Here is a 14,303-nt window from a genome sequence, read left to right on the forward strand (position 1 = left end):
CACTGTCTGAAACTGAGGTAGCCAGTAGAAGTCCTCTCTCATCCTCTAGAGTTTAGAGTGGTTCCTCATATTGTTGTATCGACTACTACCTGAACAATCCAGAAGAGAGACTGCTAGACTCCAGAAGTAGCAACACCCACCTGCCTTGGCTGGAAGGATGGAAAAATTGCAAGTGTATTTGGGCTCAGCATTGACTTCCGGGACTTGAGCGCACACTTAAGTGCTTTGCTGAATCAGGACCTATATGCTGCAAAATGAAGCCTTCAGCTTTCTCTGAGACAATAATAAACTATTATGCCCTGCAAATACCAGAAATATGGCTGATAGAATATCAAACCTCCATCTAAGGCATTTGAAAACGCAGCCAAGCTTGCTCGAGGGAGCTGGATTGGAAACTGTTTCACATAATTATTTTAGAAGGAAAGACTTCTTCAAAACTGTCTAAGGAATGGACCATATTAAGACATTTAAGAAACTTTATTGCAAAATTATTTACACTAATGATTTCCCTTGATTATCATTGGGGAAACTGGCTAATGCCAACCAGCTGCAAGTATTTTGCCCCAAAATAGGAAAGGGTTTAAAAAAACAATTTAATATTGGCTCATATCAAGTTTTTTAAAAATCCTAAAAGTTAGATGGATAAAGACCTTGACCATCCTGCTGCCCATACAGGATGGCTTTCTATAGCATATATTTCAGTCCCTTGTCCCATCTAGTTCTATATGACTCAATGATGGGGATCTCAAGGCTTTACTTGTGAGACTATTTCACAACTCACTAAATCTGTTGCCTGGAAACTTTTTTTCCCCCTAGACTGAATAAATTTGAAGCTTGTGGGAGTGGGAAGTGACTACATCTCAAATGAGAACATGGTCAAACTGCCCCTTCAATTCCACAACAATGTTTAAAAACAAGGGGGAAAAATCACTTTTCATCTGGACACTCCTAAATCAGTGTAGTAGAAAAAGGAAGGGACATGATACTGTGCAGAGGGATACCATGTAAAAAAATCTGCTATGATGTCTTCCTATTGCAATAATTTAGTCTGATTTCAGGAGGGGCTTGATAGTATGACCAATCATAACTTAGTCTCATTACAGTACTATTGTGGTTTTTCAGTAAACCTATCACTGCAGCCAAAACTCTGCTTCAGTTGATGAAGTGCAGAATATAACTTCTTTAACTCTTTCATTCACCTTATGCTTCCTACTATCCTCCCTAAAACTTGTTTGGGAGGAGCATGCTAACTTTGACATTCCTGATATCAGTGATCACTTTCACTTATTCTTTCCATGGCTATAAAATGGAGTATGGAAGCCAAGCCATATTAGCTGTGCAAGTTTGGTTTACTTTATCTCTAAAAGTATTTGGCTTTTCTTGTGAATAGGATATAATAGCAATCATTTCTCAAGGTGGGATGTGCATGGAAAAAGTGAAATCTGACAGTCTTGGTATCAGTTGTCTGCAAGAGGAGAATACTCACAACTCAGTGCCAGCAGTGGTGAGTGCTAGTGTAGACCAGCTGCTGTTATCTTGGCTTGCTTTGAACACACTAAAATGATGTGATTAAAATGCCAGCACCTAGTCTCAGAGCAGTCCCGTCATTGCTAGCATGTCTAGTCTAGATTTTTGGCCAAGATCTAGTAACAAGGCCCCCAAACTTGGAAAAGAATAATCTTAGCAAAATTTAGCTCTTCCATAGTGCATTTCATGCATAGATCTCCAAAGTACTTTGCTGAGAGAGGCAGGTATTAGCACTGTTTTACAGATGGGTAAACTGAGGCACAGAGGTGAAGGTCTGCTAAGCAAAGTCAATCGCAGCACAGGAAATAGAACCCAGGTTGTTTTATGGTCCAGTTTTCTATTCACTGGACTTCATTGACAGTAAGTATCTGGAATGACTGTGGGGATTTGAATGACTACCCTTAATTAGAACAAATCTGAAATCTAATATTTGAAGAGTGCTATGTATTGATGTGGATGACTGCCATTCCGCCCTCCCCCCCCCCCCGTGATGGTAGATCCCCCCAAGAGAAATGTGTATAGTGTAATCTGAGACGGATTGATTATGAAGCTAATTCTTGGCAAATGTCTCTTCACTTAAAGTTTTAACGTTCCATAACTGTGTATGGTAGAAATTCCCACAACTATGAGCATTTAGGTTTAATTTAAAGCTTTCAACCTGAATTTTTTAAAGTGTTCTGTTACTCCTTATTTATTAATCAGTAAGACTACATCCCTGGAGAGCAATAAAAAAAATCAGTGTTACTATGCTTTGCCTACAGTAAAGCAGGAAAGGGTTCTGTGGGGGTTTAATGGGTGACGGTGATGCCTAAAACTGGGATTTAGGTGCCTAAATACATCTGTAGATCTGGGACAGTAAGATCATATACCTCAAGGTGAACCCGTTCACTACAACCTTTGTTGTCCTGCATCTTCATGCAAGCCAAGTAAGCAGCTGGGTAGAGATTTTTGTCTATCCTTTTGTACACTGCCGAGTGTATGGAAATGTTACTGCTGCAGCTTGGGGTAGACATGATTTAAAGCACCACCCTATTATTTTGATATGCTAGCATAAAGAATATAATTTTAGATAAAGGCCACACTTTAATAAGACCATAAATCCAGTGAATAGATGCATTACAGGGAGGCAATTTTTCAAGATCTTTCTAGCACCTCTCTAAAACATCATGACCAGCTAAAGATGAAACTTTGACAATCGTCTCTTACTTTTAAAAAGTAAATTTCGTTTTTGTTCTTCTTTAGGCTAAATTTACTTTTTTTTAATGTGACCATGTTTTTAATTAAACAGTTTCTGATTTTATACCATGTTCTTTTCCGGAAGAGTTTTTAAACAAGATTTTACTTGTCACTAAATTGAACCAATAAGAGAGGCTTAAAGCAAGAATATGTTAAATAGAAGAGAATCTGTCATGTTCAATTTATAATTAGAGATATGCATGGAAATAGTCAGCAGTATGCAGGTTTTGGCTCCCTTTTAGCCTCTTTGGGCTAAAGAATTCTGGCATAAGAGGCCAGGTGTTTGTCCTTTGCAAACAAGACTTCTCACCTCTTGCTGAGCTGCTTTAATCAGAAGAGTCTTCATTTATTCACTACTCACCGAGGACCTGAGCCAAAGCTCATTGAAGTTAATTAAGGTCCTTCCAGTGACTTCAATAGTCTTTGGATCGGGCCCTGTGAAAGTAATGCAGGTGATGGCTAGCAACAGATACCTGGCTACATTCAAGGGAGCACTCAAACGTTTGCCAATTCTTTCTGACAGTCTCCCACCTGGGTTTTCTCTTATAGTTCTACAGTATGTCATTATTTTTAGAGCAGTTCCACCCTTTATGGTGCAAGCTTGATTCCTCCAACAACCACCACCAAGCAAGCTTGATAATACTATTGTAGCCTGTAATGTATAAAGCAAGAGTACATAGTCTGTCCAAATTACATATAGCCATCATAATTTATGGGTGGGGGCATTTTCCTAAACTTAACCTGTTAAAGACTCAACATCTGGCTTCCAAGCCTCTGTTTGCTGCTTTGGCATGAGGGGGAAGCAATTTTTAAAGTCACCCAAAATGTAGCTACAGAACTGACAGATACCCTCATTTACAAGCACAAAGTCCTGCATCTGCTTGTACAACTGGGAATTTAAATATGCAGTTTACCTATCTACCCTGGTAAATACAAGTTTTTGCAAATATGCAGTTAATGGGTGCACATGTTCTTGAGTACGTATTTTTGATGATATGGCCAAGAATATACAGGGTTGAAGGTAGTCTTGCTAGCCATGCTCTGCATTTGAAGGGCCTTGGGTAAACTAGTGTAAGTATGGGATCCATTTAATCTGCATTTGAGGATTAGATCTGGGTTAAGTGTGGGACTGGGAGTCAGGATGTCTAATCACAGCTCTGATAGACTTTGAACTCTGAGTTGTGATCATTAATGTTTGTAAAATGCCCTGGAGATGCAAAATGTTGCGGAAGTATTACTTATACTAAATTGCAGCTCCACAGATATTACTTCTGAGTCACTAACTCACTAACTTCTCAGAGAATCTGTTGGAAAGATTTACGGTAAATTAGGCCTTGTGATGCATTCATTGTTGAGGTGCTATAGTTTCACTGGAATTAGGGAAGGAAAAAAGATTGAGGATAATACCATAAAGTACAACAGGGAAAGATTATCACAAAATCCGCATCTATCAAAACCTTTCCAGCGCTTATTGCAACACCAGCTGAAATTCCTCACTGCAGAGCTCAACTTCAGGTTCCCTCAAAATCACTAAAACAAAAAATGCTTTTGTGTGTCCTTGTCACTGTTGACACTCTCCTGACTTTGAAGACGACGGCCAGGTCTATTAGCTTTAATGGACCACCAGTAGTACAAACATTTTTTTGTATTAATCCCATTCAAACCAAAGCATTTACAGCAATGTCTTTAGGTGAATACGTGCCATTCAAACACAAGAAAGGTTTTCAGGGGATTATGCTAAGATTTATTAAAGTCAACTTCTTTTAAATTTTTTATTATTTGCATTGTGGTGGGGCTGAGGAGCCCCAGCCATGGACAAGGTGCAGTATACACTCACACAACAAAAATACAGCCCTAGCCCCAAAAGACTTACAATTCAGTTTTCTTTTCTTGACTCCAATTAGGGTTGCCAACTCTGACTGAAGCTATTTCGGGAGATTTCTTTTTCCAACATGACAAAATGTTATTTTTCTGAAAATATCCTACTAAAATCTCCTGGATTCCTTTCAATAGTCACTGGGAGATTGATGCTGATTCCAGAAAACTCCAGGGGGGTTGGCAATCCTGGGGGGTTGGCAACCCTAACTCCAATGCAGGAACCACTGTCAGTCTGTTTCAAGCATGTACCAACCATTCATTTCTTCCACCTCCTCATTGTTTACAGTGAACCCATCATACTTCACTCTCTCCTACTTGTACTGTAGATAGATATTTCTAATAACTTACAAATCAGGAATGAGCAAGAGAAAAGTCGTATCTGAATAACAGATTGGGTTTTGAACCTTTCTGATGTCTGACTAGCACTATCTGAAGCTGCTTTAGAAACATGCCTAAAACCACATGGCTTTAATAAGAAAACTATACATTTATCCTAGATTAGATACTCTGGTTTCTCCTCTTAATAATGAAAGTGCTGTGATGATTCCGGAGGTTTGAGACTTGATTTTTCTGCCTTGACACATCAAGCTCGGCGATGTTCCAGGATTGCACCAATGCAACTTGCACCGTTAGGAACTGGGTGGGCAGAGCTGCAACGGTGCAGTGAGGCCATACTAACCATCCTGTTGTGGGCGCATACGGTACGTTGTATCCATGCACAGCATTAATGTTCTGTGGAGAAACCCATGACCTTTCCTCTCCAAACTGAGCTTCTGTTCCTTCAGCAACCTTCTAGCTTCAGTGGGGCATGTGAGCAGAGCACTGGCTGGTGTCCTTCGTAAAGACTTGGAATGTCTTCCCCTTCTGAAGCCGGCAAACCTCCCCTCGCCAGGAGTCAGGACTCCCTGTGCCCCCACCCCGAAGCTGGGAGCCGCACTGGAAGTACCCTCACCCGTACACAGCCCCTAGCTACCCCCTTCCTGCACCCTGAGCTACTCCCCTACTTCACACAGCCCCAGCTACCCACCTTGCCTGCACCCTGAGCTACCCTCTTGCTTGCACCCAGCCCCAGCTACCCCGCCATGCACCCTGAGCTATCCACCTGCATGCACATAGCCCCTAGCTACCTTCTCCCTGCACCCTGGGCTATTTTCAGACTTTTTGAAATGAGTCCCCCCTTTGAGTTATATTTTTTGGTTGCATCCCACCACAGCCCAGAGAGGCTGGGTGACCTCCTGAGTGAGTTGGGGTGGAGGTGGTGCTCTCTCCCTGGACCCCACTGTACGGAGCTGGCTCGAGCCCCGCCAGCTCTTTCCTCCACCCCCCCCAAATAGACGTAAAACTATGCTAATGCCCAAGGTCCCCCCGGCCCTGCCCCCACTGGGCCCTGGTGTTTTTAATAGCTGTTGTCGGGGGGCCTCAGCAGGAAAAACGTTGAGAACCCCTGCTGTAAGCCCTGGGCATGTAGCAAAGGCAGAAAACACTAGCGTAGTCTGGGCTGACTCATACTATGCTAATATTTTCAACAACCTGTATGACAGGGAGGGCTGCCTCATCTTGCCCACAGAACAAAGGAACTGTATCTTCTCTGCTCCTGGCAGACCGGACACTGGAATCTTTTTCTACAGCAGAAGAATCAAAGCTCTTTTCCCAGCAGTAGGGAAGCAGCACGATAGGAGGACTGGTTGGATAAGAAGAGGCGCTGGTCCTGGGAGGTGGGATGTTCGCTCAGGGTGAAATGAGTGTGCGTGCGGCACAGGTGACCGTGTGCCCCCCATGGCTGACTCCTGCTGGCTACCCTGTGTGTGATTTATTATTTTATTTTTTAAAATACACACTGCTTCCTGAGGCATTTGTCAGACTTTCTTATATCCCTATGGCCATCCTGCTTCATCCTTCCACGGGCAGGACGTAATTACAATCTTTTCTGTCATAGCTACAGGTGTGGATGGGGTACTCCTGTTGGGAGTGTGGGGCTGACTGGGGACAAGAGATACGCTCTCCTAGGCAATTCTTGCACCTCCTGTGAATACTTGCAGGAAGGGCTATTCAGACTTCAGCAAGTACTCAGCATTACCTATAAATATTTAAGTGGGGTGATCTAAATCAGAGCATGTATTCCTGTACTGATTTCAGCATCTTGTGCTGCAAGATAAGACTGAAAAGACTTGGCATGAAAACAACCCTGGGCATCGGATGCAGGGGAGCATAGAAAAGCTGTGAATCTGGCAAATATAAGGGCCACTTCACCTTGCTATTTCCATTTGGGAAAGCTGTTCTTAGGTATGCGGGTTAAGGAAAACATATGGGGGGAGAATTTGAATGGATCTCAAACTACACAAATAAATAACAACTTAAAGGATTTGTCATTTTATATCCTGTAGGGAAGAGGCATTATCTAGTATTTAAAGCATGGGGCTGGGAGATGTAAGTTCTGTTCCAGACTCTGTTACGTTCTTTGTTATGCTTGGCAGTCATTTAACCTGTCTGTGCCTTGAGAATCATGTTCACTTTTACTGAAGAATATCGATCCACCTTTGAAGCAGTTTGTAATATCAGATGACAGGCACCATAAGAGTGCAAATAAATGTTCTCTGACAGCAAAACACATACCATGTACCCATATGCATGGACACTTAGCTTTAAAATTAAAAACAAAATCCAAACTCAGACACGATAAAATCTTGGCAGCAAAGCAAACCCAGATGAACTGCATTAAAAACTGATTAACTCTTCCACCTCTCCTCTGACTGGCTAGCTGTAAATTTTTCCATAGCATGGATTTATCTTTATTATTATTGTTTTCACTACAGTTGGGGATGTAGTTTTAGCTTTTAAGATTTACATGCAATATTTAATTGGTGTTAAAATCCTCCTGACACCTGGAAAGCAGTATCTTGAACTCTTTGGATTCTCCTTACGAGTAAGTAGTGATGTCCCTCAAGGAAATGTTCTTGACTAAGATTCAAATGGACTACTGTGATTACTAGAAGTTGCAAGAAGTATTGCTAATACGAAAGTTGCTTACACAGGGCTATTAATTGTTGGAGAGATGATAACATATTATGAGATGGGTAGTTTATGTGCTATACTTAGATTAACTAATCTGACCTGATCCTCTTGGATCACTGAGGATCGATCCCCTATTTTCTTCAGAAGGGGTGAGAATCTTGGCTAGGTCATTAAAGATCCCATCACGCTTTTCACAAAGGTAAAGATGTTCTGAGTGAATTTCAGTTTGGATGGTCAAATTCTGCCTGTCTAAATACCTACCTTGCCATTTTGATTAAAAAACGAGAATGATATAAAATTAACATGGCACATGCAAAATGGATTAAAAATTGGCTAATGGATTGATTTCCAAATGTAATTGTATATGTGGAGTTGTCATTAAGTGGATGTGTTTCAAGTGGGGTCCCACAGGGATCAGTTCTTGGCCATGTGCTATTTAACATTTTTATCCATTACTGGGAAGAAGACATAAAATCATCACTGATAGTTTGCAGATGACTCAAAAATTGGGAAGTAGTAAATACTGAAGAGGACTGGTTACTGATTCAGAGCAATCTGAATTGCTTGGTAAACTGGGTGTAACCAAACAATATGCGTTTTTAATTCAGCTAAATGTAAGTGTATCTAGGAATAAAGAATGTAGGTCATACTTCCAGGATGGGGAACTCTATACTGGGAAGCAGTGACTTTTTCAAAAGATTTGGTGTCATGGATAATCAGCCCAATATCAGCTCCCAGTGTGATGCTGAGGCCAAAGAGCTAATTTGATCTTGGGGTGCATAAACAGGGGAATCTCTATAGAAATAGAGAGGTTATTTTACCTCTGTATTTGGCACTGATGCGACTGCTGCAGGAATCCTGGTGCCCACAACTCAAGAAGGATGTTGATAAGTTGGAGAGGGTTCAGAGAAGAGCCACAAGACTGATTACAGGATTAGAAACCATGCCTTTATAGTGATAGACTCAAATAGCTCAATCTATTCAGTTTACCAGACAGCAGGTTAAGGAGTAACTTGATTACAGTCTAGAAGTGCCTCCATGGGGAACAAATATTTAATAATGGGCTCTTCAATCTAGCAGAGAAAGGTATAATTGGATCCAGTGGCTGGAAGTGGAAGCTAGACAAATTCAAACTGTAAATAAGGTATACATTTTTAAGGATGAGAATACCTAGCCATTGGCAGAAGTTCTATGGCCTGTGTGATGCAGGAAGTCAGACTAGATGATCACAATGGTCCCTTCTGGGCTTGGAATCAATGAATTTCAATTAGATAGCTGTGTAAGATGAGTTGTCAAACAGCAGCTGTGTGCCATCCCAGAGTGACTGTAATTTGCTGGTGGGTGAAAATATTTTCTGTTTTTGGGGTGGGGGTTAAAGTGTTTTTAAGAAGTAATGTTTTATAGAGTCAGTCTGAGAAATCCACTCTCCCCAAAAGTACTTGGGTGAAAAGTGCTAAAAGAGCTAACATGCTCTCAAATAAAACAGGAAGTTTTCCCATGTATATGTCACATTAGTAAAGCTCTTCAGCACATGTTTCAATCCCATTAACTTCCATTGGATTTGAGCATGTGATGAAAGTTAAGTGTACTCTTACATGCTTTGAGCTTTGGGGTACGAGGAAACTGGGAACTGAATGAATGTCTCCTAAATGGCCCAGAAATAGTTACAATAATTCAGTGGGGTCATGTGGGCTTTTAAGTCATAAATGACCATGGTTTTGGAATTTATGGAGACTATATTTACAACCTGACAGAGATCTTGTATGTTGTGTGGATCGTTTCTTTGGCAGGGGAATGAGGCAGGGAAAAGGGGTTGCTTTGGGGGAGAAAGGAGATATGATAGCTATGGAGAAAGCTTAAAACAAATGGTGGCAGGACTAATCTAGGCCCTACTCGTAATCGCTTCAGTCTTAATTTTAACCTGGGACTATGTGTCCAAAGAACTTGATTAACCTCTTTTTTTAACTAGCAGTTACAGAAAACAAATCTTTAAGGTAGTTAACCCAGCTTCCCCACTCCCTGCCCCCGGGACTCAATAACCAGACTACATCTAAATAGATCTTCTTAACTGTTCAGTATCTCCAGCAGCAGCTCCATCCAACTCTAAGGAAAAGAACCTCTTTAAATGTCCTTCCAAATGCCGGGCTTCATTCGTGCTAAAACTTAGAGGGGTTAGGGGGGAAAAGAGAAGTGGAACATCCAGCTGTTTCTCCAGTGAGTATCTGAATCTGATTCCTTCATTTCCAAAGGGCTATCTCTCTTCTGTCTTTAAAAAACATGAAATATTTACTTAGTGCTTTTGGAGCTCTGAGATGTGAGTTCTCACTTCCCCTCCATTTTCATGACACTAAACACACTTATGAAAGGCATAATTGAATGCCTTAGTTTAGAAGTTAGGCCCACACAAATGTGGAATCAGGCTCCCTACCTTAGTGTTGAAGACTGTGAAGTTTTGAAAATTTGGCTACCATTTGTAAGTGTAGACTTCTGCTTTTTAATCTGCCATTCTAAAAACCATCTTGCATTATTTTATGGATAAGATCTGCTCAACTGCAGTTGCCTGTCTAAGGCCTAAAACTACAGTAGAACCTCAGAGTTACGAACACCAGAATTACAAACTGACTAGTCAACCACACACCTCTCTTGGAACCGGAAGTACACAATCAGGCAGCCGCAGAGACCATAAATACATACATAAATATATAAGCCAGTGCAGTACTGTGTTAAACTACTGAAAATATAAAGGGGGGGGGGGGGAAAAGATTTGACAAGGTAAGGAAACTTTCTGTGCTTGCTTCATTTAAATGAAGATGGTTAAAAGCAGCATTTGTATTCTGCATAGTAAAGTTTCAAAACTGTATTAAATCAATGTTCTATTGTAAACTTTTGACTTGTTACAAGTTACAAAGAACCTCCATTCCCAAGGTGTTTGTAACTCTGGGGTTCTACTGTCTCTGCCTACTCCAGATGTTTCCTTACAGAGGTGCATTGGGTGGGGTGGGAATGGGGTCTTCATCCCCATATCTCCTCCCAAGGACTAAAGTTCAGAGAACAAATTTTGGAACCTTAGTCACTTAAAACCAAGAATAAAATGCTTTCCCAACTGTTCATGAACTCACTGGCCCCTTTCCTAGCATAGTTTCCAAAAGAAAAGTGTACCCATACTGGCATGCAATCTAGTTATGAAGGTCAAATTATAACATGAGAACTGTCAATAGCTACAGACTGGTTTCTACTGGATATTTGAACCTTATGCCAGACTGTTTTAATATATCCACTAGTGGCTAGCAGACTTGTTGTTCTTGGATCCTCTGATCCTCTAATATAAGCTGTAATATCTTATTTGGTTTATTTTGTTATACTGGAAAGAAGGGAAAACTACCATTTTCAGGGGTTTGGAAACTGAGATTCTTAAAATAGTCATTCTGCTTCTTGCTGAAAGCCAGACTTCTTAAATCATGATGGAATCTTGCTATTAATAAAGTTGGTTATGCTCAACATAAAATTAGCTGTTACCAAGCTAATATCGCTTCAAAGTAAAAAGCGTCTAGTAATTTACTACTGATGTCCTGAAATGTTCTATTTTTACACCTCTGAAAGCACAAAAATGAAAGGCAGAGCCAGCCTTTGTGACTCAAAAAGTCTGGAATGGGATCTAGTGACAAATCAGGAGGGTAGAACTTGCAGGACAGATACTGTACTTAATAGCATGTTCTTTGTACCATAAATTGAAGGCAAGTGTTAAGGGTGCTTACACGTCTTTCCCAATATACACTGATGTGTGACTCAACCAGGATGATTTAGTAGGATGGGCAGAAAATGTTGCAAATATCCTAGGGTCCATGGCTTAATCCGATAACTAAGAATACAGTTTCTTGCTTGACCCTAGGGGGCAGTTCAAAAGATCTTTAATACCTGGGCTGCTCCTTCTTAGTCCTTCCCTTCGCTAAAGGTATTTAAGTATCTGGCCCCCAGCAGTACATCTTGTTGGGGTGGCTCTTCCATGCTGATGCAGCAGTTCTGTACAGTTTACCCTCTGTTCTCCAACTCTGCTTGACTTGGTGCCCAAATTCGGGGCAGCTGTTCCAGCTCAAAATTCCATTGACTTCAAATATCCTACTCCTGCCCAGATACCGTGCTCACTGAACTAGTCCTAACTAACAGCCCTCCCACGTGCCAGGGAAGTGTCTCTCAGTTGAGCAGGCCCATGATCCTCCAGGGGTGGAGGGAGGAAAGGTGCAAATCTAGCTTGCATGTTCACTGGAGTTTTATGGCAGGGAAAACCTGCAGGATAGCTCCAAATAACTCATGGAACTGAGACACCTGTGTGGGAGTAGAAGGTAGAGAGTGAAGAGACTTGCAATTGGGAGGAGTGGGGCCAGCAAAGGAGGAGGAATGCCAGAGAACTTTGCCAGAAGCCCCTAAATGTGAACAGAGTACTAAACTGGGACTTGAGACCTGTTTTATTTTCATGACTCTGTGTCACTGACCTAATGTAACCTTGGAGAAGTAAAAATATAATTTAAATGAAACCTTGATGTTGATTGGTCATTAGGTCATAATACAAATGATAATCAGAAGCAGAACCTTAACACAAGGAATATGAGCTCACCCAGTCTGCAATCCTACTGTAATACAGGATGGCACAAGTCAATGAGCAGATTTTGGTCTTTTCATGGGAATAAGAGCTTTGTTTTAGGAGAACTAGATTATCTGGTGGGATTGAAATGGCTCAAATTCCTATGCTTGGGTAATGCAAATTTAGTATAATTTTGTCTTTAAGGATGCTGGTGAAAGAATAGATGGGAAAGTGGATATCTACAAAGAAACTTTAGTAGAAGGACTCATTTTAAAGGAGCTGTAGTCTGGTCTTTTGAGTCTGTAAATATGACACCTCTATTTATGGTTCAGAAATTCTGCTCTTGGGACAGTCATTTGACCAAATGAAACAAAATTCCCCAGTGAGTCCCCATTTCAGAAGGAAAACATGTTAAAAGAGTAGAGATTTGATTTGATTTGAAAATAGCAGGCACAAAGCGTACTTTCTCTTTATGGCATATAATCACTCTATTACGTACATATGTTATGTTTGGAACTCTGTAATAGTCGCATCCTATAAAAATTAAGTTGGCCACAACGGCCAGCCTTGCAAAGCTATGGACAAACCAGAATAAACAGATTTCCTTTCCCAGACCTCTCGAGGATACAGGTCCCCACTGAAAAGGCTGAAGCTGTCCTCAGTATTAATGAATGTATGTGCTTGAAACAGGTCTCTGAAAATCTTTGCAGCCAGAACAAATATGTTCCTTTCTGCCTGGTATATGATATCACCATATATTTGTTACAGTAGCCTACTGAAGATCCATCAGGCAAGGCTCTGTCCAAACACCTAGTAAGACAATCTCTGCCTCAAAAAATTTAGTCAAAGCATTATTGGAAAGAGGAAATTTTATCCCTATTTTACAGTTAGGGAACTAAGGGATAGTAGGTGACTTGATCAGGGCTAAAGAAAATCTGCCAGAACAGTGAATTTAACTCAGAGTCCCAATCCAGTTCCTTAATTTGATTTGCAGAGGGTATAGAGGAAAGAAACCCCCTTGTAGAGCAGTTCAGGAGCATCCTACTTTGTATCCTCATTTTACAGGACATGAGGCACATTTGCTCTTCAAAGCATCTTTTTGAACTTGGGATAAAAGCCAAGCCTGTAAGGGATGAATTAAAGATATCTAGAGTGAGATTTCCTCTTCAATTTAAATGCTGTTACTCCTCCCCCTCTAGCTTTCCTGGGTTCAGAAGTAAGGTAAAAAGCAGAGGAATTCTAGATGGGTGGTTAGCAATATATTTATCTTCTTAATGGAGGACTGAAGATTTTGAATGAAGCATCGGAAGTGCATGGTGAATAGATTCCATTGGTGAACTTTTTGCCTACATAATTTTTCCCTCTTGCCTGTCCAGTGAACACAAATCATGTAAACAATGCGATATTGTCCATTATCATCACTGGATTCCATTAGGCATTCAGAGCCACTTACAAAGATTCTATCAAAAAAACATTTACACCTGGTAATGATTTGTTTCCCATTTACCTGATATGCTGTTTTGCATGCTCTCAACCCTCTTATCCCTCATCTTAAAGATGATTTTAAACACCTTAATTTTAGAGGTAAGCTACAATTTGTCTGTTTTGTAGAACAGTAAAGCCTTTTTTCTAAAATTTAGATGTCAGACATCCCATGTAAGTGAAAAAGCTAACAGGGCCTGTTTGGCTTTTAGGGCACACATATAATAACTTACAGTATGGAAAATCTTGACTTTTAAAAAATACCAGTCTCTTTTACATTATTGTAGGAAATAATAATAAATAGCAAATAAACCTAAATAACTCTGTAGTTATGATGATCCAGGGCCCACATCCTGTAGTCCTAGAGGGCACATGCAAGAATTCATGGATTTTTAAGGCTAGAAGGACCACTATGGTCATCTAGCTTGAGTACGTGGATAGTACGAGCCAGAGGTATCACCCTGACACTCTGGTGGACCTATGCACTTGAGGTTGTGTTAAGCTCTCTTCTGGTGCAATTTGATACAGAGAGGGTAAAACACCACAGGTGGCCCCAACAAATTTGAAATGACTACACAAATTTAAAGCT

The 14,303-nt window shown here is 40.7% G+C and overlaps 1 protein-coding gene across 5 annotated transcripts in view; it reads left to right on the forward strand.

Annotated features, from left to right (window-relative positions):
- The window catches only part of ZDHHC8 (zDHHC palmitoyltransferase 8), a 198,801-nt gene that overhangs the window by 46,035 nt on the left and 138,463 nt on the right, over nt 1-14,303 (forward strand). The window lies entirely within an intron of this gene.

This window comes from Lepidochelys kempii, chromosome 15, assembly GCF_965140265.1.
Source record: "Lepidochelys kempii isolate rLepKem1 chromosome 15, rLepKem1.hap2, whole genome shotgun sequence".
NCBI classification, from domain to species: Eukaryota; Metazoa; Chordata; order Testudines; family Cheloniidae; genus Lepidochelys; species Lepidochelys kempii.